The sequence below is a fragment of the Pinus tabuliformis genome, chromosome 9, assembly GCF_031772625.1.
Source record: "Pinus tabuliformis cultivar Carrire ecotype Pingquan chromosome 9, CPIR1, whole genome shotgun sequence".
Lineage (NCBI taxonomy): Eukaryota > Viridiplantae > Streptophyta > Pinopsida > Pinales > Pinaceae > Pinus > Pinus tabuliformis.
Genome location: NC_142307.1, coordinates 2,022,845,489 through 2,022,870,634, shown reverse-complemented (window position 1 = coordinate 2,022,870,634; position 25,146 = coordinate 2,022,845,489).

Sequence of the window (25,146 nt, the reverse complement as noted above, 5' to 3'; positions counted from 1 at the left end):
CACCCCCCCTCTCAGTATTATTTCCAACAATTGGTATCAGATCAGGTTCTTTTGTAGAAGCTTGATCGCTTGAAGGAGATCCATGGAACAATGGGAAAGAAGCTTAAGAAGAAAGCGCCTAAGGAGAAGAAGACATCTCAGAAGAACTATGACAGTGGGAGAATCGATTGGGGATTATGTGGAAGAAGCACTTCAAATTCAGAATCATTTCATAATGAAGATGAACTATCAGGTATGAATTTGTTATCCTTTGATGTTCCAGCTATCTGTCCATTTGGAAAAGATGAAAGTGATAGCGAAACAACTGAATTTGCTTTTATGGGTGAGCAAGAAAGATATCAAATAGAGGCAGAATTTAAAAGGCTTATAGACAAAATTAGAGATCAACAAGATCTATTGAACAAAAGGGAATGTGTCTTCAAAGAAGAAGCTACCAAACTAAAAGCTCAAGTAGAGGAAGGAAACAAGGTAAGGAAGTTATTCAAGGATAAATATCAAAAGTTGCAGGATGAAGTAACATCACTAAGAGATGAAGTCAATGAAAGAAGCACAACCATCAAGAAACTCAGAGATAGATCCAGTTACTATGAAAGTCTTGAAGCCACGATCCGCTCGCTAAAAGAAGATCTTGAAGAATCAAAGAAGCAGAATAAAGAACTACTCCGCGCTCATGAAAATGAAGTTCTTGAACTAAGACGTCAGTTGGAAGAAGAAAGAAATGTTGAAGAAAACGTGAAGAAGTAGTATCTTGAAAAGGAAGAGCAACATCAAGTTGAGGTAAATATTCTAAAAGATAAATTAGAAGAAAAGGATAAATTGTTACGATTTCAAGATAGTACTAAAGCCTTGGATGATATTCTTAATAGTCAAAGATCTCCTGCTATCAAAACTGGTCTTGGTATTCATGAATCTATTGAAGGTGAATCTAGTTCACAAAGTAAGACAAGGGACTCGACTGCAAAATCTGAAATGCTCAATAAGGAGATGAAAGGACAATCTCATCATCAACCAAGGAAAGAAATTCTTCAAAGAAAATCTTTTACTCCTCCTATGAATAATGTTGAATGTTATGTATGTCATAATCTTGGACATGTTGCAGCCAGATGTAGAAGAAGAAGGTTTCAAGACCATCATGCAGAAAGATCATCACATTCAAGGTACTTTAATGGATATTGCTTTGCTTGCAATATGTTTGGTCACAGAGCTGGTGATTGCTATAGAAGAAATATGAGACATGTAAGATGTTACACATGTAACAAGCTTGGACATATAGCTAAGGAATGCAGGAACAAAGTATGGGCACCATACCAAAAGGAGAAAACATCATCATCACACTTGAAGATGTGGAAGAAGAAAGAAGTACAGTAAGAAAAAGGCGGCACGGCACAACATATAGACATAACAAAATCAGAGGGAGCTGGAAGTGTAAAACTTCAGTGTCCTAAATCTCATATGCAAGTTTCATTAAGGGAAGTCGCGTATATACGCGAGTTAGTCATTGCTCAGTCATGTATATGTTAGCAGGGTCTGATATGATTCAGTTTATTGCTCTGGTTGATTTTTTTGATGATGTGTGGAAATGACTTGATGGTTAGAAGTGTTTTGTTTCTAACTTGATAATGATGATGTCTTGATACTTCTTGCTGATATGCATGATCAGATCTGACAGTAAACAAGATGGCAGAGGTTTAGGGGGAGCATATGCTTTTAATGCATTGTTGGCATTACGGTCCTTGGTGATGATGCTTATATGGATAAATGATTCATCTTGCTATGATATGGTTATGAGTTTTTCAGATGATTCTTGGGGTTATATAGATTAGATTTGTGGTTGATTCTCTAATGGTGCTTACATGGTGATCTTCATAAGGATAAGGAGAAGTACATAGCTTGAATTCACATCTTCTTTACTTGATGATGAGTCACTCATATGGTGTTGTCGTCATATCCATAAACATCATATATTACAGTTATGATGCAGGATTCCTATTGTTCTTGGCACATATATGAATGAGGATTGTTGGCTGGATACATGGATGATTATTCAAAGTTGCATTGTTGGAGACATGATGATTATGAGTTCTTACCTATATGATGATAGGTTGTTTCGCACATATGTTGATTGATGTAGATATTCCCAATTGATGATACTTGATTCATGTAGATCTGGATTGCTATGGTGTTTCTCACATATGATAGAATGTGAATCATTCTGTATATATAGAATTCTGTTCAAAAGGATGAGTTGATACGGACATACCTTGATGATTCATGCACTAATACAAGTTGTTGGTCTAGTTTCTGTTGACAGATGCTATAGAGCAGGTCATACAGTGTTGTTGCTGATGTTTATCATGATCTTATTTAGGTGTTTGGTATTTATTATAAATGTCATGTATATCATTCGATGTAATCAGATGACAGTTATCAGTATGACAAGTTAGTTTTGCCATCAAGTCCAAAGGGGGAGATTGTTGGCATTACGAGACAAGTGTTGTCCTTGATGGAAAATCACACAGATGATAAATTATAGTGCAACAAAGATATTTTCAAAGTTCACGCACTTTCATGAAGATAAAAGTTTCTTTCATGTAGAGAAAAGTTCATGCACTTTCATGAAGATAAAAGTTTATTTCATGTAGAGAAAAGTTCACGCACTTTCATGAAGATAAAAGTTTTTTTCATGTAGAGAAAATTTCACGCACTTTCATGCAGAGAAAAGTTTCTTTCATGTAGAGAAAAGTTTACACAATTTCATGCAGAGAAAAGTTTCTTTCATGTAGAGAAAAGTTCACGCACTTTCATGCAGAGAAAAGTTCCCTTCATGCAAGAGAAAAGTTCATGCACTTTCATGATTGGTTCATGGTATTAGTCCGACAGTTTTTGATCCTATGGTTTTGGTCCGTGGTATTGCATCCAAAAGTGTTGATCTCACGCACTTTCATGGTTGGTTCATGGTATTAGTCCGACAGTTTTTGATCCTATGGTTTTGGTCCGTGGTATTGCATCCAAAAGTGTTGATCCCAAGTATTGGGTCCGTGGTATTGTGTTATTATGGTTTTGGACCATGGTATTGTGAAATGCCTAAGACTATAAAAGAGGAAGGAGATCATTTGGCAAAGCATCATCTGAATTATTGAATATCTGATAAAGTGCTAGATCTAGAATACTGTGATTGGGTTATGGTGTAGATTTGGATCTGAACTAAAGAGGGATCTCACCGGTTGATGGAGAAAAAGATCTAAGGATAGATCGGGATCAAATGGTTTGAAATGAACTATCTCTATATAGTTGATTATGCTTATTCTAGATCTGTATACTAACGCTTGTAATGATCTGAACTGGGTATAACTTAAGTTTGAAATCGCTGCAAGTCATGACTGAATATTTATAGATCTGTACGCGGGTTGGCTTTGGTGAAAGCGCATATGTACGCAGGTTTGGTTCATTGTAGTAGCGTATACCATTTGAGCTATGATGTTTAAAGTTACAGGTGGTTCAGGTTGTTGATGTGTTATGATGATTGTTTAATGGTGTCAGTATTCTACATATTCAGTTTGATTGATTGTGTTGATGGATGAGATCTAGTAATGGATCAGGATCATAATGACTCATATTTATGTGATCTAATGGACGAGATTGGGTTGCTAACACACATATTATCCTTGTATATGTATTGATCTGGTGTTTGGGTGATTCAGAAGATTGATTGATTATGTGCTTCAATGATATTAATGGGTCCAGTATGAAACTTGGATGAAACGTGGCCTTTCAGATTATGTGTTGTGCTTCAGGAGTATCTAGTATGAAAATTTATGAAAAGTGGTACCTGGAGGAGAGAAGATTGTAGGCCGGTGCCTACGTACTACTATCTTAGCTAGTACAAGAGATAAGGGGGTGGTAGCTCCCTTCCAGTAGCAGTTGAAAACTTTGGAGCATTGTAGCAGGTAGCAGCCTGCGTACTAGTAAATGGATCGGCTAGTACAAGAACTATGGGGGTTGTAGCTCCCTTCCAGGAGAGACTAGAGAAGGAGAGAGGGTTGTAGCTCTCTGTAGGTAGTAGCCTGCGTACTGGTAAAGGACTGCACTAGTGCAAAACTTTTGTAAAAGGATTTTATTATTAAGAAGAAGATTGAGATGACTTGCAGCGGGTGGTTTTCTCCCACATTGGGTTTCCACCTTATATCATGGTGTTCATGTGTGTGGCTTATGTGTGATGATCTATTCTATTTTACTGCACCTGTTTACTGTTAATATGGTTAATAATGTTCTAATTCACTCATTGAAGATCAATTAACTGAATCATAAGAAGTTGTGGAAGTAGCATATATGAATCTAAATATGGAAATGAAAAAGTTTTATTGATGTGATAATACTGATTCACCCCCCCCTCTCAGTATTATTTCCAGCACAACAGTAACAAACAAACAAACTATTCGCTCCCCAGCAGAGTCGCCATTTTGTTTCCGGGAAAACTAGTGTCCATTCAGAGCTGCTAGTCCCACTAAGATGTGTAGCTATCTTAGAAACAAACAATTCAAAGTAACTTGTGTTTTCATTTATGAGAGATAGATGAGACAGAAGCAGAGAGTACCAACCTCAGCCTTTCGCTTGGCTCCTTACTTGTTTCCTCTCCCCTTTGATAGAGCTTTGCCACTCACTTCTCACTTGTCCCGCTTCAAAGAACACCTATAGAGTCAAAGTAGCAAAATACCATCAAAGCATAGAGATCTATAACCATAAACAATGTGGAATCAGATGTACATTAACCATACAAATGCATACACAAATACAAGATTCAGAAATATACAAGTATATGTAGGAAAACTCAAATAGCTTTTTTGATAGAAGTAGTAGAAGAGAAGATTACAACCCAGCTGTCTGATCCAGCATCATCCTTCTAGCATGAAAGCCCTCTTCACCTCATGAAAATCTAGATCACCCAACAATACAATGTCTCAAAGAGAAACCAATAGCACTTCCTTACAAATTTCAAAATTCCAGCCTTTGGATCTTTAGGATGAGTGATCCATATATAGATGTTTGCAGGGGAGTGAGTCAGCTTCTAGGATTTTTATTAGTGTCATTTCATTGATAGTTCCTGGTTACACTTAGAGATTTCATGATCTCTTACCCATCCCTGGGCTAATTCAGAGAGGCAAGTGTCATATGAGCAGTTTCTAGAAGATTCTCTGGGTTTCCACCTAGCAAACTGCCTCTGCCATTTGTCTGCTCTCTCTCATCGCATCCTACAGAAGGGATTTTCAGTATGCATCACACCCTTTGTGTGCTGCGAGATGCATCGCATCCTCAACATGGAGCAGTTTGTATAGTCCAGTTTTGACCAGTTCTGAGCAATTTTTCAGGGAGAACTTCTGGGAAATGATGTAATTAGTTGACCTTGATCCTTTAGGGTATGAAACAACACTTTTAGGGGTTTGAGAGCCCTTGGTTTATCGACATATGTGATTGGGGTTGCAGTGCCCAAATATGTCTATAACAAACATGTCCTTCTTCTTGCCACCCTGACTGGAATCTGATTTGGAATGGTATGACTTCCCCTTCCCTTTCTTCATCTTTTCAGATAAGGCACAGTTCTACTCATCATCATGCTTGGATGAGGATCCATATCTGGTGTTCTGTCGATTCTCTTCTTGTACCAAGTTGGACCATAATCGTTCCCACTCTGGTATCTTCTCCCTCCCATTAACTGAGTCCCGATAGTTGTGCCAACTCTTAGGAAGGCCTAGAAGTGCTAGGCTCACCAGGTCTTTTTCAGCAACTATAACACTGACACTTCCAATATCATCTTGAAATTGGGTGAACTTGTTCAAGTACTTCGGTATTGAGTCCCCCTTCTCCATATTGATATTTTTGAGCTTGTCCTTCAGTGCCAAATTCCTGTGGTCATTGTTGTTTTGGAAAAGATCTGTCAAGGCCTTACACATTGCAAATGGAGTTTCCTTACTGTGGAGGTTCAAGGCAATATGATCTCAAACTCCTTATAGGATAATCCTTCTTGCCCTTGCCACACATTTTTGTCACTTTACCAGATATTGAGCATCATCTGGCTTAGAAATATCTTTGTCTATGAATTCCTTATGCTCGTTGTCTTCCAACATTGCCTCCATCCTGTCCTTCCAATAAATATAGTTTGAACTACTCTCAAGGGCATATTTGAGTCTCAATCCGTAGAATGACATCCCATTGACTCTAAAGTATGATGCCACAAATTCGTTTTTTCCTGCAAAAGACAAACTCGTATTCTCCTCTTCTATAGTGATTTCATCTCTGATACCATGTAGAAATTCCTTGTAGATTCAAACTACATATTGCAATATGCTAAAATAATTGACTTGAATCTACTCTACTCATCAGTGGAAACAATAAACGATCGATGAAATCACGAAGCATAAAAGAGAAAGAATTCAATCACACATAACACAATGAATTTCTAGGGAAAACCATAGCTAAAAAACCCTGCTATCTTTATATTGCATTAATAAGAAAATATGAGAAGATTACAAAGCTTTTCTCAAGCTCGAGCAACCTTTGCACTATCTCTATTTATCTCACTGCTTCCCAGGCAAGCTCAAGTCAATACTTAGCCAATTCTGCTACCTGCCAAACTCCTATTTACTTGCGCGGTTTCCTAGGGAATTAGCCCATATTTAACTGGGAAATTCCACAATTATGAATTTCACAATCCTCATAGTTCTTCCTCTGATTTCATGCATCACCTGTATAATTTATATGATTATACAACTGATAGTACACTGTCCTTGAACTCCAATCTCAACTAGGTCTTTCACTGATCTGACATGCATGAGTTAATTATGAGTGAATATTCAATTTATTGGTTGATCAATGATGGTTACACTCTACTACTACAGGTTACACCCCACTACTGCATCTCCCACTAATTCCTCCATCAGTGAGAACTAGTTTAACTAAATTTATCTCAATTAAACTGAATTAAATAATTACAACTCAAAATAATCTCAACCAAGGCTCCTAAAAAGTAGGAGACACTCTACATGACTCTAGTTAGACCCTCAAATCGAATTAACTGAGCCAAGTAAGTCAAATAACTTAGTTAACTATTACAAGTTGTCATGAGATGTGGAATTACAATATAATTCAAGGACAAAATTAAATTAGGATTTCCTTGTTGCATTTTCAACAATATTCTTATCTTCTTCAATTTTTTATTACATTAATTCATAAGCACCAAACCCAAAAATCAATTTGCAAGCACCAACACCCAAAGTTTGTTTGTAGGCACCAAGCCCCAAAAATATGCAAGAACCAACTTGTTATAGGTTCCAACCTGATTGAGGCACCAACCTCTTAAATATGCAAGCACCAACTTGTTGTAGGCTCCAACCTTATTGAGGCACAAACCTTTGAATTTGTAGGCTCCAACCTAATTGAGGCACCAACCTATGAAATCTATATGCACCAACTTGCTATAGGATCCAACCTGATTGAGGCACCAACCTATGATATAGGCACCCGCCTCCTTCACCAAAACAAAATGGACCACTTTTCACAACATTTCAAACTAGATCCACAACCTCAACATAATAAATACCTCTTCTAAATATGATCATATCAATGCAGGTTCAACTGGTTCTTTAATTATCAATAATATCATTTTCTTTATTTATTGTACCAAGAATAAACTTGTTCATATGCCCTAGAGAATTTTGACAATAATAAAAGAAATATAACTTATTTTCTTGAAAAACTTGTCTTCATGAATTTTCATGTCCCACTATCATATTACAAAAAACTTCTTGTCATTTCACCCTACGGAACTCGAACCTTTGACCTCTCATGGCACAACGAGACTCAATACCAACTCTATTGTCGTATTCCTTATTCATTCCATTTGTAAAAAAAATATTTTAATCATGACTCAAACCATACAACTGAAACCAAGTGCCAAATCCAAGACTCGACTTCGCAATAGAGTGCAACATTGTGTGTTATGTTTCAAATGAAAACCATGCCAACTACGGGTCATGACTCGTCCTCAAATCAAAATATCATGTATTGGAGTTAAGTTCAACACTCTTTAAAACTAGGTTACCTCTGTGGGTTTTCCATTCCATAATTTCGTATTCATTATATTGGCGTTTCCCTCATTATATGACTTCTTTTCATATTCCTAGATCAAAATTACATACTCAAATCTTCAAAACAAAATAAACATTCATGTTAACTTGACTTTTTAATCATTATTGTAATTATCATTATAAATCATAAAATTTTACTTATAAAAATAATTATAACTATATTATAATAATTAAAAAAAAAAGAGTTAAATAAAAATAAAAAATAATTTAAATAACTAAATTTAAAAATTAAATAAAATGAAATTTCATTAGGGGTACTTATTCTCTCCTTTCTCACTAAGTACTCACCTCATATCACATACTTCCACTTTAACATACTTAAATTAACTGCATGCCACCTCTTAAATTATTAATGCTTTTGTCACTCCACTTAATTAAGCTTCAAACTCTGATTTAATGACTCGATGCACATACGTATATGATGTTAAACACCGAACTTCTTGGAACCCGATATCAAACCACAATCATCCATTTAAAATGTTCTCTGCCTTTGGATTCCATCGGACCAATTGTGATCCATTAACTTACTACTTGTTTCGCACCTGATGTAAAACAATAACTCCAATGCAGACGCCTCCAACCATCAGAGTGTTTTTATTAAATATTAAAGTAAATGATACTATTATTAAAATTTTAAAATTATATAATTTTCTAAAAGTTTTGTTACATTCAACTTTAAGTTTATATTACGTAAAGTTTATTTTATTAAAATTAAAATTTATAAAATTTTATTCGATAAAGTTAGAGTAATTAAAATTTATAAAATTTTATTTGATAAACTTATAGAGTTTATATTTTTCAAATTTATAATGTAAATGGTTGAATGGACATTTCTGGTAAGGCAAAAAGTTTGCTTATGAAAAGGAAGAGTGTTGAGAGAAATCTGAGCTAGGTTTAGTAGTTTAAAATAAATAAGAAATAGATTCTAATACAGTAACAAATGTCATAATTTGCTTTTTCTTAAATATGATTAAATTTTGCATATTTAAAATTTAATTGTTTATTTGTTTTGTTGCAGTTTTATTAAAAAAACACGAATTCAACATTTTAAAAAGGGAAAAAGTAAATTTTAGATTCAATGCAGCATTTTAATATGCCACACAATGAATTTTGCCGGTATTAAATTCATTTTATTATTTAAGATTTTTGTGTAGTTAGAAATTTTTTACCAAAAGTTATTAAAAGTAAAAACGAAAACTAACCTCACGTAAAGGTATGTGAGAAATTATATTTCCCGGAGAGATTAATAAAGAATGAGCATCTATTTATTTTAGTTTCATTTATTATTATGTACCTTATATTAAAACAAAATTTCATTTTTCTTTTATACGGCACGAAAAATAATTGCACGAAAAGTAATATAGACCTTTCAAAAGGTTTTGTTGGGTTAAAAATTGAGACGGAACTAATTAAATAAAAGGATCATGTAGTTCATTTAGGGAGAACACAAGTATTAATGTAATTTTAAATTACCGAAGTTATAAAAATTGAATGGGAAACTAACTCTCTCAAGTATGTAAAGAATGTTACTGATCATTATATGGGAGTTAAGCTATGAGGAGTTTTAGGTTAAGCTTTAGATAGGAGTTAAAGACTTAAGGCTTCTATGGTTCCTATAGACATGTTGTGTGAACCAAATTCAAGAACATTGTAACTCTTTATGCATTTTGATAATTAATGTTCATTTTCTTTATTTTACTATTGTGCTTTACATTGTGGTGCAATGAACAATTTAAATAGATTAACTTGATTAGATGATAGATTGTTCTACATTATTTAACTTCGTTCATTTTCTAGATATTTATACTATTTGAAATTTCCAAGTTAACATGTTTCTTTGATAGCTTGCAGGTTGGATTTACAATGCATGGCATTCATATTTAGTTGTACTCTTCACAAGAAACATTATTATAAACCAGAATTTTGTGTTCTTTTCATTATGTGCTTATTTCTTCATTTTGCATTTACATCTTGGTGTTTATAAGGGGTTGATGGTTGACTTGATCACTATCATTGTTTTACAATTATAACTTGAATATTTTCCCTCAAGTATTATACTCTCTAGGGTTCTATATCCGATGTATATTTATCTAATTTTTATAGTAGAAATATTCAATGTATATTTATCTAATTTTTATAATAGAAATTCCACAATACTTGATATTGGGAATTATTTCTTTGCACCTACAGAGGTAAATATAATTTATTTCCAAGATTACATGTGTTTTACTTTTTCCTTTTATTTTATTTTCCTTATTTTATTGTCTTGCTTTTATATTATTTATCATAAATGGATTTTGAATTTTACATTGAGTTTAAGAATAATTTATTTACATAAGTTTGGTAAAATGTCAAAGCTTAACCACTCTTTCTTTTGAAAATTCATCCATATGGTTAATCTGGCCCTATATTTATTTTCTTATTGAACAATTTTTAGAATAAAAATAGGGAATACCCCTTGATGTGAAGGAACTCCAACCCTTTTAGCCTAAAGAAGGAGGATTCATATCCTCTGTGAATGTGTTTTCAGATTTCTCTTAGTCCTCAGAACAATCTGGGAGCCAACATTCTTCTAGTCTCACTGTTGCGGAGCGAATTGTCAAGATTTCATTTTTCTAGTAATTGAATAGTAGTTGATTCTGTAATCAATTGGTGGATAGGGTCACAACAACACACAATGTAAAATGTTTCAAGAAAATCTTTCTTAGTTTAACATTTCACCTGACGAATCCTAAATTATTTATATTCTTCTTATTGTTTCAATGGATTTCTCTTGGGCTTCTTTGTTATCCAAACTATCTACTTCTCTTGTTTTTCTGAACACACCTAGTTTATTTCATGTCCCTGATCATGCTAACATCGATGATTGTAAAGAAGGAAACTTTGAAGGAAAATAAATGTTACAAAACCATGAATATATACATCAACAATTGACTAATGAAGATCCTTTTCAAACCAGTGATCTAATCTTTCAGTTATATTCAGAAGAAAAGGTATGTGATAGTGTTTTTAGTAGTTTTGATGTCAGTCCATCTGAGATTCATGTTGATTACTCAAAACTGCCAATATATGATAAATACGATGAGGAACGATTCATTCCATGTTGTGATCCTAAAGTAGGTGATTATTATTTATAGGTTTAAATCCACAACCATCATGCAACTATAATACCTTTCATATTAACAACCATGATGAACACGACTATATAACTAACATGACACCTCTCTATTCTCCTAATAAGGGATATGTCTATGATAATTATGCACATGATAATGCTATAGCACATGGAAATGCAAATTAACTAACTCTAAAATTTATTTTAACTAATATACATTTATTTATTTCACCATATACACATAAGGTCTTTAATAACACCTTCCAAACTACACATGACTCTCGCAACAATTTTTCTTCTTGTTGTAATGAGCATGAATTTCAAAAAGATTTCAGTTTCCTTGGTATGATTTCAGATTGCTCTGAGAGGGCATTAAATTATGAATATGTTGTAGATACATTTATGTTAGGAATTTCCCATTAGTTAAACAATCACACAAAGTATCATGATTTTGTGGAGGATTGAATGGAAGAGGCCTTTAAGAGGACATCATCCTATTGTTATCAAATCCTTTCTAGGGAGAAGAGTGAGCAAGACATCTTAACCTTTCTTACAACTACTTAACATATTACTATTTTTGGAGCACAGAGGTAAGAATTATGGAAATAATAAGTTACTCGTGTGGTTACATTGGTTGTTTTATTTCTTTGAACAAATTTTCTCTTGAGAATACTAATGTACATAGATTATTGTACATAAATAAACTTCTTACAACTTTTATACGTATACTTTATGCCTGCTAAGTTTAGAAAAAATTAACATGAAATCTTTTCATCTTGAAAAACCTTATGTGATTATTGTATGAATGAAGTATGGGTTCATGTTTCCTTAGTCTAATCTATATTGATGAGTTTGGGACATGTCTCTAAAGAGTTTGTTCATATCAGTAGGTTTAAGAGTAATTATTCTTTCTAAAGGGCTCAAACCTTATATGACTAAATGATTTCAAACTTCATATTCGGTATTTCTTGAAGACATCCCTATTTAATTGCACTCCTTACATATAAATATCATGAAGGATTGCATTAACTTATAAGTGCTAAAACTATAAACACAAGGTTTGGATTTCACAAAATCAAATGGTACCAAAACTCTTGTTGTAATAGTTAGTTACAATCATACTCCATGCATGAGAACTTCCTTGATCATTGTAATATTTTTGACTAATTGAAACTAATCTTTTTTTCAAATGGAGAATGTAAATAACTCCACCGAGTTATGGATGTTCATTGGTGGTAGAGCAATACCTATGGTACTAGGTCACCCGAATGCATAATCATCTCATTAATCACTTCAAAATGGGAAATATTGACATCTCCACTGGGGCTATGGACGCTTGTTGGAAGTGGAGCAAGGTCAGTGTTATTGGGTCAAATCTCAGTGCGTGATCATACCTAGCCAATTAAAGAAAGAAAAATGAAGTTTATGTAATTCATGCTTATATGTGAATGAAAAAGTGATGAAACTTCTTAGTCAAGATAGTGGATGACGTTTTTGGGCATATGGACGCTTGCTAACAACAAAGCAACGTCCAATTTTGGAAACTCGTGTTGTGGAAAAAAAAATAGGAATAAATACTTGATAACTAATCTCATAGTTTCAGTTGAACATTAATGTGAAACGAAATTCATCCTTGTGAATCTTAAAATAATACCATAACTACTACAATATCTTAATCAATAATTGTAAGCATGCATCATTTATATTTGGTTTTGAAATGCCCCTATGAAGAATGAAATAGATATCAATTCATGGTCATTGTGCCCTAAATTATTATCATAAATACCCTAATAAACTGAAAATATTGTTATGAAACTAGCTCACAAAAATATAGAAAAGATAGAACAATGCCTTAGAAATAATCCTTTTCGAGGGGGCGGCCTCTTTTACATTATACAAATGAACAATTCTTGGATGATACAAATGACAAGACCTCCTTTCTATATATAGGAGTCTAAGGGGTCATAATATAATCAGAGCTGACATAACAATAATAATCTAAGGGCACAATAATAACAATAGTGGGCTTCTATGGGGCACAATAATAACAATATGGGGAATACATGGACATAACAATATAATAAAGGGGTTGTACTAATAACAATAAGGGGTTACACTAGTAGTATAGGGACCTGACATGCCCCTCTCCTTCAAAAAGTGTTGTCCTCAACGCTTGAGTAGTTCTTGATGATTTTGTATAAATTCTTGTCCTCCCATGTGGAATCTTCAGTGGGTAAATTCTTCCACTTGATGAGATACTCTAAAATTGATCTATTTCGTAGCTGTCGATTTCTCAGTTCTGTGACTGCTTCAGGTTCCCATATGATTTTTCCTTCTTTGTCAAGTTCTCGCAATACTGTTTGAACTGGGGTCTTCTGCAACTTTTGAATGAGTTCCCACTCTTTTGGGCATATGGATATCTGTAAGTCTTGATGTTTGGAGGAACACTTCCTCGAATCAAATGAATATCATGATCATGATCACGAATAGGTGGGAGGCCTTTGGGATCTCAAATACCTTGGAATGATTGTCCAAAATGTTTTGGAGATCTGGAGAAATACATGATTTCGATGTGGGAACCTCTAGTGAACATAATTTTGCAATTACGCCCCGTTGTTCTTTATTTAGAAGCTTTGTCATGCTATTAGAGTTGATTATCCTTCTCGATTTCCCTTCAATACCCCTCAATTCAAATTCCTTTCCTTCCCAAAAAAATTTCAAGAAACGTTCTTGAAAATTAAAAGCTATCATACCCAAAGATTGTAGCCATTGGACTCCTAGTAAAACCTCAGCACCACCCATTGGAATGGAAAGCATTGGGCTATTCAGTACATATTCTCCCATGGATAGCTTGATATTATGGCACTTTCTAGAGAAATTTATGGTTCCTCCACTTGCAACCATCACTTGACACTCTAGTGCTGGATATAGGAAGCAATTCAATTCCTTGGCTATCTTACAATGAATAAAATTATGGGTACTACCCGAATCAATCAACACTATTACCTTTTTCTTCTTGATATGTCCTTCTATTTTGATAGTTTTAGGAGTGGTAATTTCTTCCAATGCATTACAAGATATGGTTAGATTCATTTCTTGATGCTTGATGTGATCTTTCACTTCTTGAACATTTTTCTTGTTGATATGTCCTTCTATATCGATAGTTTGAGGAGTGGTAATTCCAGCCAATGCATTACAAGATATGGTCGGATTCATTTCTTCTTTCCCGATGTGATATTTCACTTCTTGAACCTTTTTCTTCTTGATATGTCCTTCTATCTTGAGAGTTTGAGGAGTGGTAATTCTTTCCAATTCTTTACAAGATATGGTCGGATTCATTTCTTCTTTCTCTGGGGTGGGTTCCTGGTGTATATCCTGTTCTTTTGATGTTTCTTAATCATTATCTTCCTCCTTTTTATAATCTATGTAAAATAATTTCTTCTCAGCACACTTATGACCTTTACTGTATTTGCTATCACAATTGTAACAAAGCCCTTTTTGTCTTTTTTCTTCCAATTGTTGTGGTGTTAACATTGTAGGTTGTGGAAGGCTAGGACAAAAAACACTTCCATAATTATAGTTGTGAGTGGTGGGATTCATTGTTTCCATAATTACTCTTTCAATTTTTCTTGCCAACTTGAATGCCTTCTCGAATGAATTAGGTTCCCAGAGATGAACCTCATGTTGACTGTTATCATTTAAAGTCCTTATGGATACATCAATCCTCTGCTTCTCTGGAATATCATTTTCCCTTATATTCAATTTTTGAAAGTCCTCAATGTTCTCTGCCATTGAACACCTTTGTTTGAGATTTATCAATTGGCTAAATAAGGTGTTGCTCTTTGTATCCTCATAATGTTCTATCATTTCCTCCATGAAAATTGATCACGTAACAAGTGGTTTATGAGAACAAAGCCCTTTATACCATAAAAATTGATTCGGTTCTAAATAATTAGATGCAATGCGTACCTTTTGTAATAGTGGTACACCATGTAGATCAAAATATTTCTCCATCTGTAGTATCCAATTTACCGGATCCTTGCCATCAAACTTCCTCATCTCGTTTTTTCTTGATTTTAGGAGCTCGATCTTGAAATGAATGTAACTCTGTAATTTTGAATCTTTTAGTTTTAATATTACGGCCTGTAATATCCCTCTAAGTCCTCTTTCTAACTCCACAATTCTTATCACAATTGGATTCCCGAAGAAGGATTTATTCCCAATCTCCCGCGATGACCTAATTATAGACTAGTTCAGTAGAGTGAACTTGTACGAAGTGCCACGTGTCACTGTTTCAACCTTAGGTTCTAAAAATTATACCCAAATAAAATACAGTCTGTGCTCTTTCTGTAACTTCTTACGAAATTTCAATCTGATGCTCAGAGAGAAAGTTATGATGATTTTCCCAAGGTCACCTGTTTAGGATGTAATTCGAGAGTCTGCAAAACCCTAACTTCCTCAGATCATATATCCGAAAATATAGTAAGCCAAGATCTGGAATTCGGACTCGAGGTTTAGACTGATTTCTTCTCAAATGGGTTTTGTTTTTAGCTTCTGAAACTTCGTAGTGAAAACGTTATAGTGAAAATTCCATGATGACATTTTTTAGATGAAATTTAGGAGCTTGCAAAAACCCTAACTTCCTTAGATCATATTGCCGCAAATATAGTGAGACAAGATCTAAACTTTGGACCTGAGGTTTAGCACGATTCCGTATCAAATGGGTTTTTTTTCGCTTCTAAAATGTCATAGAACAAAAGTTATAGTGAAAATGCCATGATGACTTGTTTGGAGCAGCGAAACCCTAGAATCCAAAGCTCTGATACCAAATGTTATGAAACCAGCTCACAAAAAGATAGAAAAGATAGATCAATGCCCTAGAAATAAGCCTCTTCGAGAGGGCAACCTCCTTTACATTACACAAATGAACAATTCTTGGATGATACAAATGACAAGACCTCCTTTCTATATATAGGAGTCTAAGGGGTCATAATATAATCAGAGCCGTCATAACAATAATAATCTAAGGGCACAATAATAACAATAGTGGGCTTCTATGGGGCACAATAATAACAATATGGGGACTACATGGGCATAAAAATATAATAAGGGGGTTGTACTAAGAACAATAAGGGGTTACACTAGTAGTATAGGGACCTAACGAATATGAACAAATGTCTTATATGCAAATAACAAATGAACCCATCAATCTTCATATACTAGGATCTCATATGATTAATATTGGTTTCATTCTTGCTATTGATCAGTTAAAAATTTAAGATGCAAAATTTTTTCATTTTCTTTCCTAGGATAGATTAGGATTTATGTTTTCTCATTTGAAGTTTTTTTCCTCCTCGTATTAACAAATGAAGAGTTTTCTCTTAGTGTAAATTGACTCCATGCCCAATTTAAAGGCATCATGTATGCAGTTCTTGATGCCTTGCAGGGAAGCACCAGCCTCAGTAGGAGCCATATGTTGGAGCTAATTAAACCCTATTTAAAACTAGGTTATCTATGTGGGGTTTTCTTTCCATAATTCCCTATTCATTATATTAACATTTCCTTGATCATATGATTTATTTTCATATTCCTAGATCAAAGTTGCATACTTAAATCTTCACAGCAAAAGAAACATTCGTGTTCACCTGACATGTTGATCATTATTGTAATTATAATTATAAATCATAAATTTTTACTTCTAAAAATAATTATACATTTTTTATAACTATATTATAATAATTAAAAAATTAAAAATAAATAAAAATTAAAAATAAAATTAAATAACTAAATTTAAAAATTAAATAAAAGAAAATTCATTAAGAGCACTTATTCTCTCCTTTCCCACTAACTAATCAACTCATATCATATTCATCCACTTTAACGCATTTAGGATTATTATTATGTTGAAAAATTCAGCAAAAAGTCTCAATTTGATTTTGCCTTGGTCAAATTGAGAAAAATCGAATTTCCACATCAAGAGACAACTTGGATGTAGTTAACTTTTGTGACATGGCTCTTGTCACTCAGTTAGCTTAGTAAATTCGAGTTAGAGGAGTTGGAGTTTAGTTAAGCATGTGTGATTTCTAATTTGTAGCATTCAAGGTCAGTGATTTCAATTTGTTTTCATTCAAAATAGTTCTAACTGTTGGAGGAACTAGTGGAAGGTTAGTTGTGCAGTGGGACAACAGTATAACTCAGTGATCATCCAGTTAAGTGATCAATAAAACCAAAATATCTAGTGCATGTAGAGAATTTGAGTTCGCTAGTTGTGGTTGAGATTCCAAGGCATTGTAACATTAGTTGTAGACTAGTTTTGAGTGTACATGTGTTGCATGTAGTCAGATGATTAACCTTGGGAATTACGAAAGAATTTTGGAGGAAATTCCTAAGTAATAGGGGCCTAATTTCCTCAAGAAATGAGCAAGGAAATAGGGGCTCAATCAGAGGCAGAAATTGACTAAGTCTGGGTCAGAGCTTCTTAGTGAGTAGAGAGATAGGTTATTCACTTGTAGGTTGAGCTCAGATTGTTATGCTCTTAACCTGCAAAGTAATACCCAAACATAGAATATGCGAAGAAAAGATACCCAGAACACAGAATATGCGAAGAAAATATACCCAGAACATAGAATAGCAATGATTTTATTATTCAGAGAGAAATGTTCACAGGCCTCTTCGAGGGGGCAACCTCCAATAGAGCAGAGCTCGATTACAAAACAAGACACGATACTCCTCGCAGGGAGTCTCTATCCTTTATATATGACTCATACATGCAATACCACGGGCCAATACCGTGGGTTTTATTAATACCATCTATCTAATACTACCGCCCATTTACCATCTATCTAATACTACCGCCCATTTGCAACTAACTGTGGTCCCGTCAATAATTGCGGGTTAACCACTTACAAATATTAATATGGGCTTTATTGACTCTTGACTATGACGTGATCCCATGACATAAATAAGGGGGTTAGGGTGGGACCCTAACACAGATTGAGCTAGCAATTGTAATAAATATCTTTTCATGAGATTAATGCAAGAAAGAAAAGGGGTTTTTAGCAGATTTCTTTCCTCTGGAAAAATACTATGTGCATGTGTGTTATTTCTCATTGCATGTTTGTGATTGATGTTAAAAATTGTGAATTGAATTCCACAAAGTAGTAGAGTAGGATCATGTATTCTGATTTAGATTAAAATTTCATGAGAAATTGCAATTGTACACCATAATTTATACATGGTATCAGAGAAGGATTCACATTAGAACAAGAATTTCGTGTTGATAAATGGACACAAGAAATTCCAATTTAATTTGTCCTTGAATTAAAATGTGAATTAGAATCAAATTCTATTCTCATAACTTGTAAATAGTTAATTAAGTTTAATTAACTTAATTAGCTTAGGAGTTTCAAGTTGGAAGTATTTCTGTAGTCATGTATATGTTCACCCTAAATTTTAGGGGTTTAGGATGAGTTTATTTGATTTGTAATTAGATAACTCAGTTTGACTAAGTTATGGTCAGTTAAACTAGTTTTAACTGTTGGAGGAACTAGTAGAGGTCTAGTAGTGAGTTGGTGCACTGGTGCATCCTCAGTGCTACTCCAGCTAACTGAAGATTCACTCATGAGAAACTCATGCATGTCAGTTGAGAGGAAGACCCAGTTGATACTAGAGTGCAGGGAGAGTGTACTATCAATTATAGAATGATCCAAGTTGTATAGGTCATTCATGCAATTAGATAAGGACCTAAGTTTGGATTGCACAGTTATGGAGGAAGGATTTCCTAACTAAATATGGGATGGTCCTCACAGGAATTGCGCAAGGAAATAGAGGCTTGGCAGGCAGCAAAAATTGGCTAAGTGTTGGTCAGTGTGGGTTTGTGTGGCAGAGAGTTGATCGTACTTGTGTAGGAATTGTTCTTGTGAGGACAAGCTTTGTATTATCATTCAGATTTATGATTAATGCAATAGATAGTCAAGGTTTTGAGTAGTGTCTTTCCCCAGACAAACAATTGTGTTATGTGTCTTTGATTATCTTCCTCTTGTTGATTATTGTTTTCATTGATCTATTGTTTTTTGTTGTTTAAAGAGTAGAGTAGATTCTTGTCTTGTGTTTTAGTACAATACATGAGTTGTGAATATACAAGAAAATCTACATGGTATCTGCACTGAAGATAGTATACTAGAGGAGATTTTGAAGTTTTGAGTTTTGGATTACAAGTGAAATTCGAATTTGGAATACATACTTCAGGATCGACAAATGGATTTCTACAGTTTGAGGATCAAGTATGCCTTGGAAGGCAGCTCGAATTATATAGCATGCAAGGATAGGATGGAGGCTACGATGGAGGATAATGGACTCAAGGAATTCATTGAGAAAGAAATTCCTAAGCCAACAACATTGGATGCACAAAGTCTGGCTGAATGGAAAAAGTGTGTGGCGAAGGCAAGAAGGATAATCCTTGAGGGAGTTTGAGACCACATCGTCTCGAGTTTTCATGGGAAGGAAACTTTGTATGCTATGTGGAAAGCATTGACAGACCTATTCTAGAACAACAGTGACCATAGGAAGTTGGCATTGAAAGACAAACTTTGAAACATCAATATGTAGAAAGGCGATACCATTCCAAAATAATTGACCAAGTTCACTCACTGCCATGATGAGCTTGGAAGTTTTTGAATAACCGTTGTCGGGGATGATATGGTGAGCTTAGCTCTCCTAGGCCTTCCCAAGAGTTGGAATAGCTATTGATACTCTGTCAATGGGAGGGAGAATCTGATAGATTGGGAACGATTGTGGTCAGATTTGATGTAGGATGAGATTAGAAGGAACACTAGAGATGGTTCCTCATCAAAACTGATGATGAGGAAAAAAATGCCTTAGTGGGTAAGGCAAGGAAGGGGAAAGGGAAGGCTTTCCATTCCAAATCGGATTCTTGTCATGGAGGCAATAAGAAAGACATGTTGAAAGTTAAGTGCTTTCATTGTCATGAGTTGGGACATTTTGCTACAAACTGTCCACTTAAGAATTCCAAGAAGAAGTCCTCAGGAGGAGTGGCGGGTGAGGCTTCGGCCTCTCAATTTGAATTGGACTTTACTCTCATTGCATGTATGGTGTCATCAATGATGGGAAGCGTATGATACCTTGACAGTGTTGCATCATTCAACATGACTGGTGACAAGGAGTTGTTCAGTGACCTGGAGGAGTAGGATCCCTAAATGCATATCGAGATGGGTGACGATGAGAGGTATAGTGCTACTGGATTGGGCACGGTTAATTTTTAGAGGGAGAAGGGTGCTCCTCTCACCTTGAGAGATGTTATGTATGCACTCGAGTTGAAGAAGAACTTATTATTGGTTGCCATGTTGGAGGATAGAGGTTATGATGTTATCTTTAGCAAAGGAAATACTTTCCTTCAACACATGGCCACAAGTCAGGGAGAGAAGATCGGGATTCAAGTTAAGAATCTCTATAAGTTGGGCATAGAGGATTGTGTTGCTTTGAGCATGAAATTAGAGAAGGTGCAGAGATGATACATTGGCGAGTTGTGGCACATATGATTGGGTCACTTGCATCGTAGGGCTTTGAAAATCATGGAGAAGATCTCTACTGGTCTTCCCAAAGGTATGCTAAAGCAAGTTGATACATGAAAGGGGTGTACTTTTGGAAAATACACCAAGGCTTCCTTTCATGATAGAGATAGTCGAGCAAAGTGGATTTTAGTGTGAGTCCATTTAGATGTGTGTGGACCATTCTTGACAGCATCCATGTTCAAACACAGGTATTATGTAATATTTGTTGACGAATTTTCTCATAAATGTTGGATATTTTTCATGTAGAAGAAGGATCAAACTTTCAAAAAGTTTTGTGAATTTAAATCATCGATTGAGAAAGAATCTAGCAAGAAGGTTAAAGCTCTGAGGAGTGATAATGGTGGTGAGTATGTCTCAAATGAGTTTAAGAAATTTTTTGCAACATAAGGGATTAAACAAGAGTTGACGACACCCCATAACCCACAACAGAATGGGGTGGCTGAAAGGAAGAAAAAAATCATTGCAGGGGAAGCACAAGTGATGTTGCATGATCATGGCCTACCACTACACTTGTGGGCTGAGGCATGAAACACAACTATTTATTTGCATAACAAAAGCCTGCATCAGATACTTGGGATGAAGACACCAGAGGAGGCTTTCTTTGGTAAGCGACCAGATGTTGGCCACTTCAGGATTTTTGGGTCATTAGTATATTTCCATGTGACCAAAGATGCACAGAATAATCTTGAGTCGACAACAGATTTGGGAATATTTGTGGGTAAAACTGATACACCTCACAACTATAGGGTGTACTTTCCAACTTGCAGGATGACAACAGTTTGCAGTGATGTCAGATTTGATGAAGAGAAGGCCATGTGAGTTTCCCTTGAGAGGGAGCTTTAGCTACATGCGGCTGAGGAGCTTTTAGCTCCTAAGGTTGAGGAGCCTCAGATTTATGTGGAGTAGCCACATGCAAAGGATTTGGGAGTGGAGACATCCACTTAGGCAGAGTCTTCCAAAGATGGGAGAAAGTACACCAGAGAGGTTGGAAAGTTATTGCATGATGCATGGGAGAATGTGGGAGCACCCACATCTCAGCATAGGAAGAGGAGGTCACCTAAGAGGTACACTAGATACATGGCTCTTATGAGAAGATGTGTTGATATATAGCCATGTTCCTTTGAGGAGGCAGTGCAACAACTAGTTTTTGTTGATGCCATGGTGGAGGAGTATGACTCCATAGTTCGTAACAGTGTTTGGGATGTGGTCTCGAGACTAGAGGACAAGTCAGTGGTGAGCTATCAATCGCTTTACAAGGTAAAGCAAGTTGTATATGGTAGTGTGGAGAGGCATAAGGCTAGGTTTGTGGCCCGTGGATTTTCACAAGTAGAGGGGATTGACCATGATGAGACCTTTTCTCCTATCGCAAGGTACTCATCGATAAGATATATATTGGAACTATCAATGCAGATGGGTTGGAAGATACATCAGATGGATGTAAAGACAACATTCCTTAATGGCATGATTAAGGAAGATGTGTACATAGAGAATCCTGAAGGTTTTGAGACCTTCGACTGAGTCGCATGTGTGCGAGCTCAAGAGAGTGTTGTATGGGTTGAAGAAAGCACCCCATGCTTGGTACACCGTGATTGATAGCTACTTCATCGGGTTGGGCTTCACCGAGAGTGATTCGGATGCGAACTTGTACCACATAGTGGCGAAAGGTAAATTGTTGATCATTGTGTTATATGTCAATGATTTGATTTTGACAAGTGATGATCAATTGATCAAGTATTTCAAGGAGGATCTTGCAAGAGAGTTTGAGATAAAGTACATGGGGCTCATGTATTACTCTCTAGGCATGGAAGTATAACAGGGTGATGGGGAACTGTTTGTGTCTCAGGGAAAGTATGCCAAAGAGATACTTAGGAGGTTCCACATGGAGAGCAGCAAACCCATGGAGACTCCTCTAGCAGCTAACTGGAGGAAGGAAGATGCTACTTTTGGGGAAGTAGTGGAAGCTACTATTTATAGGAAACTTGTGGGTTCACTCATGTATTTGGTGAACACACTGCTAGATATGTGCTCTGTAGTTAACCAACCAAGTCAAGCGGTGGATAGGCCTACCAAGATATATTGGAAGGTGGAAAATCATGTGTTGAGATACCCCTGAGGCACTACTCAATATGGGTTGTGGTACAAACAAAAAAAGGGAGTGAAGCTTCAAGGCTTCACCGATGCATATTAGGTGGGGAGTCCATCCGACAAGAAGAGCACATTAGGAAGGATCTTCAATATTGGGTGAACAACATTTTCTTGGTACAACAGGAAATATAGATCAGTTGCACTTAGTTGAACATAGGAAGAGTACATGGTTTCAAGTCAAGCAACATGTGAGGCCATTTAGATGAGGAAGATTATGGTTGCTTTGTTTGGTCAGTAGATGGATCTAACTGAGATTTACTGTGATAATTAGAGTTGTATCAAATTCTATGAAAATCTATTTTTTAATGATGGGTCCAAGCACATTGATATTTGATATCATCATCTTCGAGATTGTGTATTGAGGCACATTATGTTGTTGGGGTATATTCCCACGGAGGAGAAAGATGTTGATATTTTGACAAAGGAATTGTCAAGATGTAAATTCGAGTTTCATAGAGACAGGATCGAAGTCACTGTTAATCCCTTTCTTGTTGAGAGGGAGTGTTGAGAAATGGCAATAAGAAATTCAAGTTTAATTTGTCCTTGAATTAAACTATGAATTAAAATCGAATTCTATTCTCATAGCTACTTGTAAATAGTTAATTAAGTTTAATTAACTTAATTAGCTTGGGAATTTCGGGTTGGAAGTATTTTTGTAGTCATGTATATGTTATCCCTAAATTTTAGGGGTCCAGGATGAGTATATTTGAGTTGTAATTAGATAACTTAGTTTGACTGAGTTATGGTCATTTAAACTAGTTCTAATTGTTGGAGGAACTAGTAGATGTCTATTAGTGAGTTGGTGCACCAGTGCATCCTTAGTGCTACTCCAACTAATTGAAGATTCACTCATGAGAAACCCATGCATGTCAATTCAGAGGAAGACCTAGTTGAGACTATAGTGGAGGGACAATGTACTATCAATTGTAGAATGATGCGAGTTGTACCGGTTGATCCGTTAATGAAAAAGGTATTATAGAATTTATGTGAAGTTTGTTTATGTTACATAGTGAAATGGATCGAAAATATTGCAAATAACATAAACACATAAGAAAATTGAAAACACATTCAATCACATAAACACAACAAAATTTAATAAAGGAGTTCACTAGACTTCCTGGCTATGTCTCCTGGTCCTTTAGCTTCCAGTGCTGATCGCTTTATTTTTCCTTCAAAAATGATTTTACAGGTATGAGAACAAAAACAGGGACTCAAATGAGAAAATGGACCTCACCATTGCATTCAGCTTGAAATTTCAAGTCAAACGAGTCTAAACTTGATCATATTTGGCCACTGTGACCTCTAGATCCCCTAGAGAAATCCAAAATTGCCTCTATCCTTGCAAAACCACTTTTTGCTGACAAAAACCACCTTAGTCTGCACGTTGGTGGTTTGGCTGGTTCGACACCTGCATAAAGTTTAAACAGTGCTTTGGTGGCTTGGTTAATCAAGTCTTGTCCTTGGCGTAATGGTTACCAGATGCGTGTGAAGACATTTGCATATATAGAGTTTTGGTGGGTTGGAGGTTTGAAACCCCCGCCCTACCTTCCGCCATTGGTTATGGTATTACATTTTATATGGTATATATTCAGTGGTGATATGGATTATGGTTCAGACTATATGTTAATTGATATATCTAAGGTTAGGCGGTTGTGGGGTTGACCTCGACTGTTTGACCTTTTTCCGGCCACAAACTCACATGATAATAAATACAACATTATCATATCTGATAACAAGACCTATCATAGCCCATCCGGTGCGACCCTCTGGTGAAAACTTAGCTATTCTGGGAGGTGAGGGGTTCTATCCTCCCTAATCCCCAAAATATTGGAAATAAGTCCAAATTTGGCAAAATCTGGACTGCCACGTGTTAGCACCAGATTGGCCCATACCAACCAATCACAATCTGCCATGTCACCTCCTCTGCTGACATCATCTAGGACCCATGGCTCATTCCTGGGTTGACACGTGTCCTTGCTGATGTAGGCATTGACCTAGTTTACTATTCACTGTTGACCGTTGACTGTTGACCTTTGAATTTTTACTTTTGCCCTAATTTTTCAAAAACTTTGATTGGCTTTAACTTCTTCACCTGGACTCAGATTTACGTGCCATTCACACCGTTGGAATCGTATCGATGGGCACTTCAACTTGA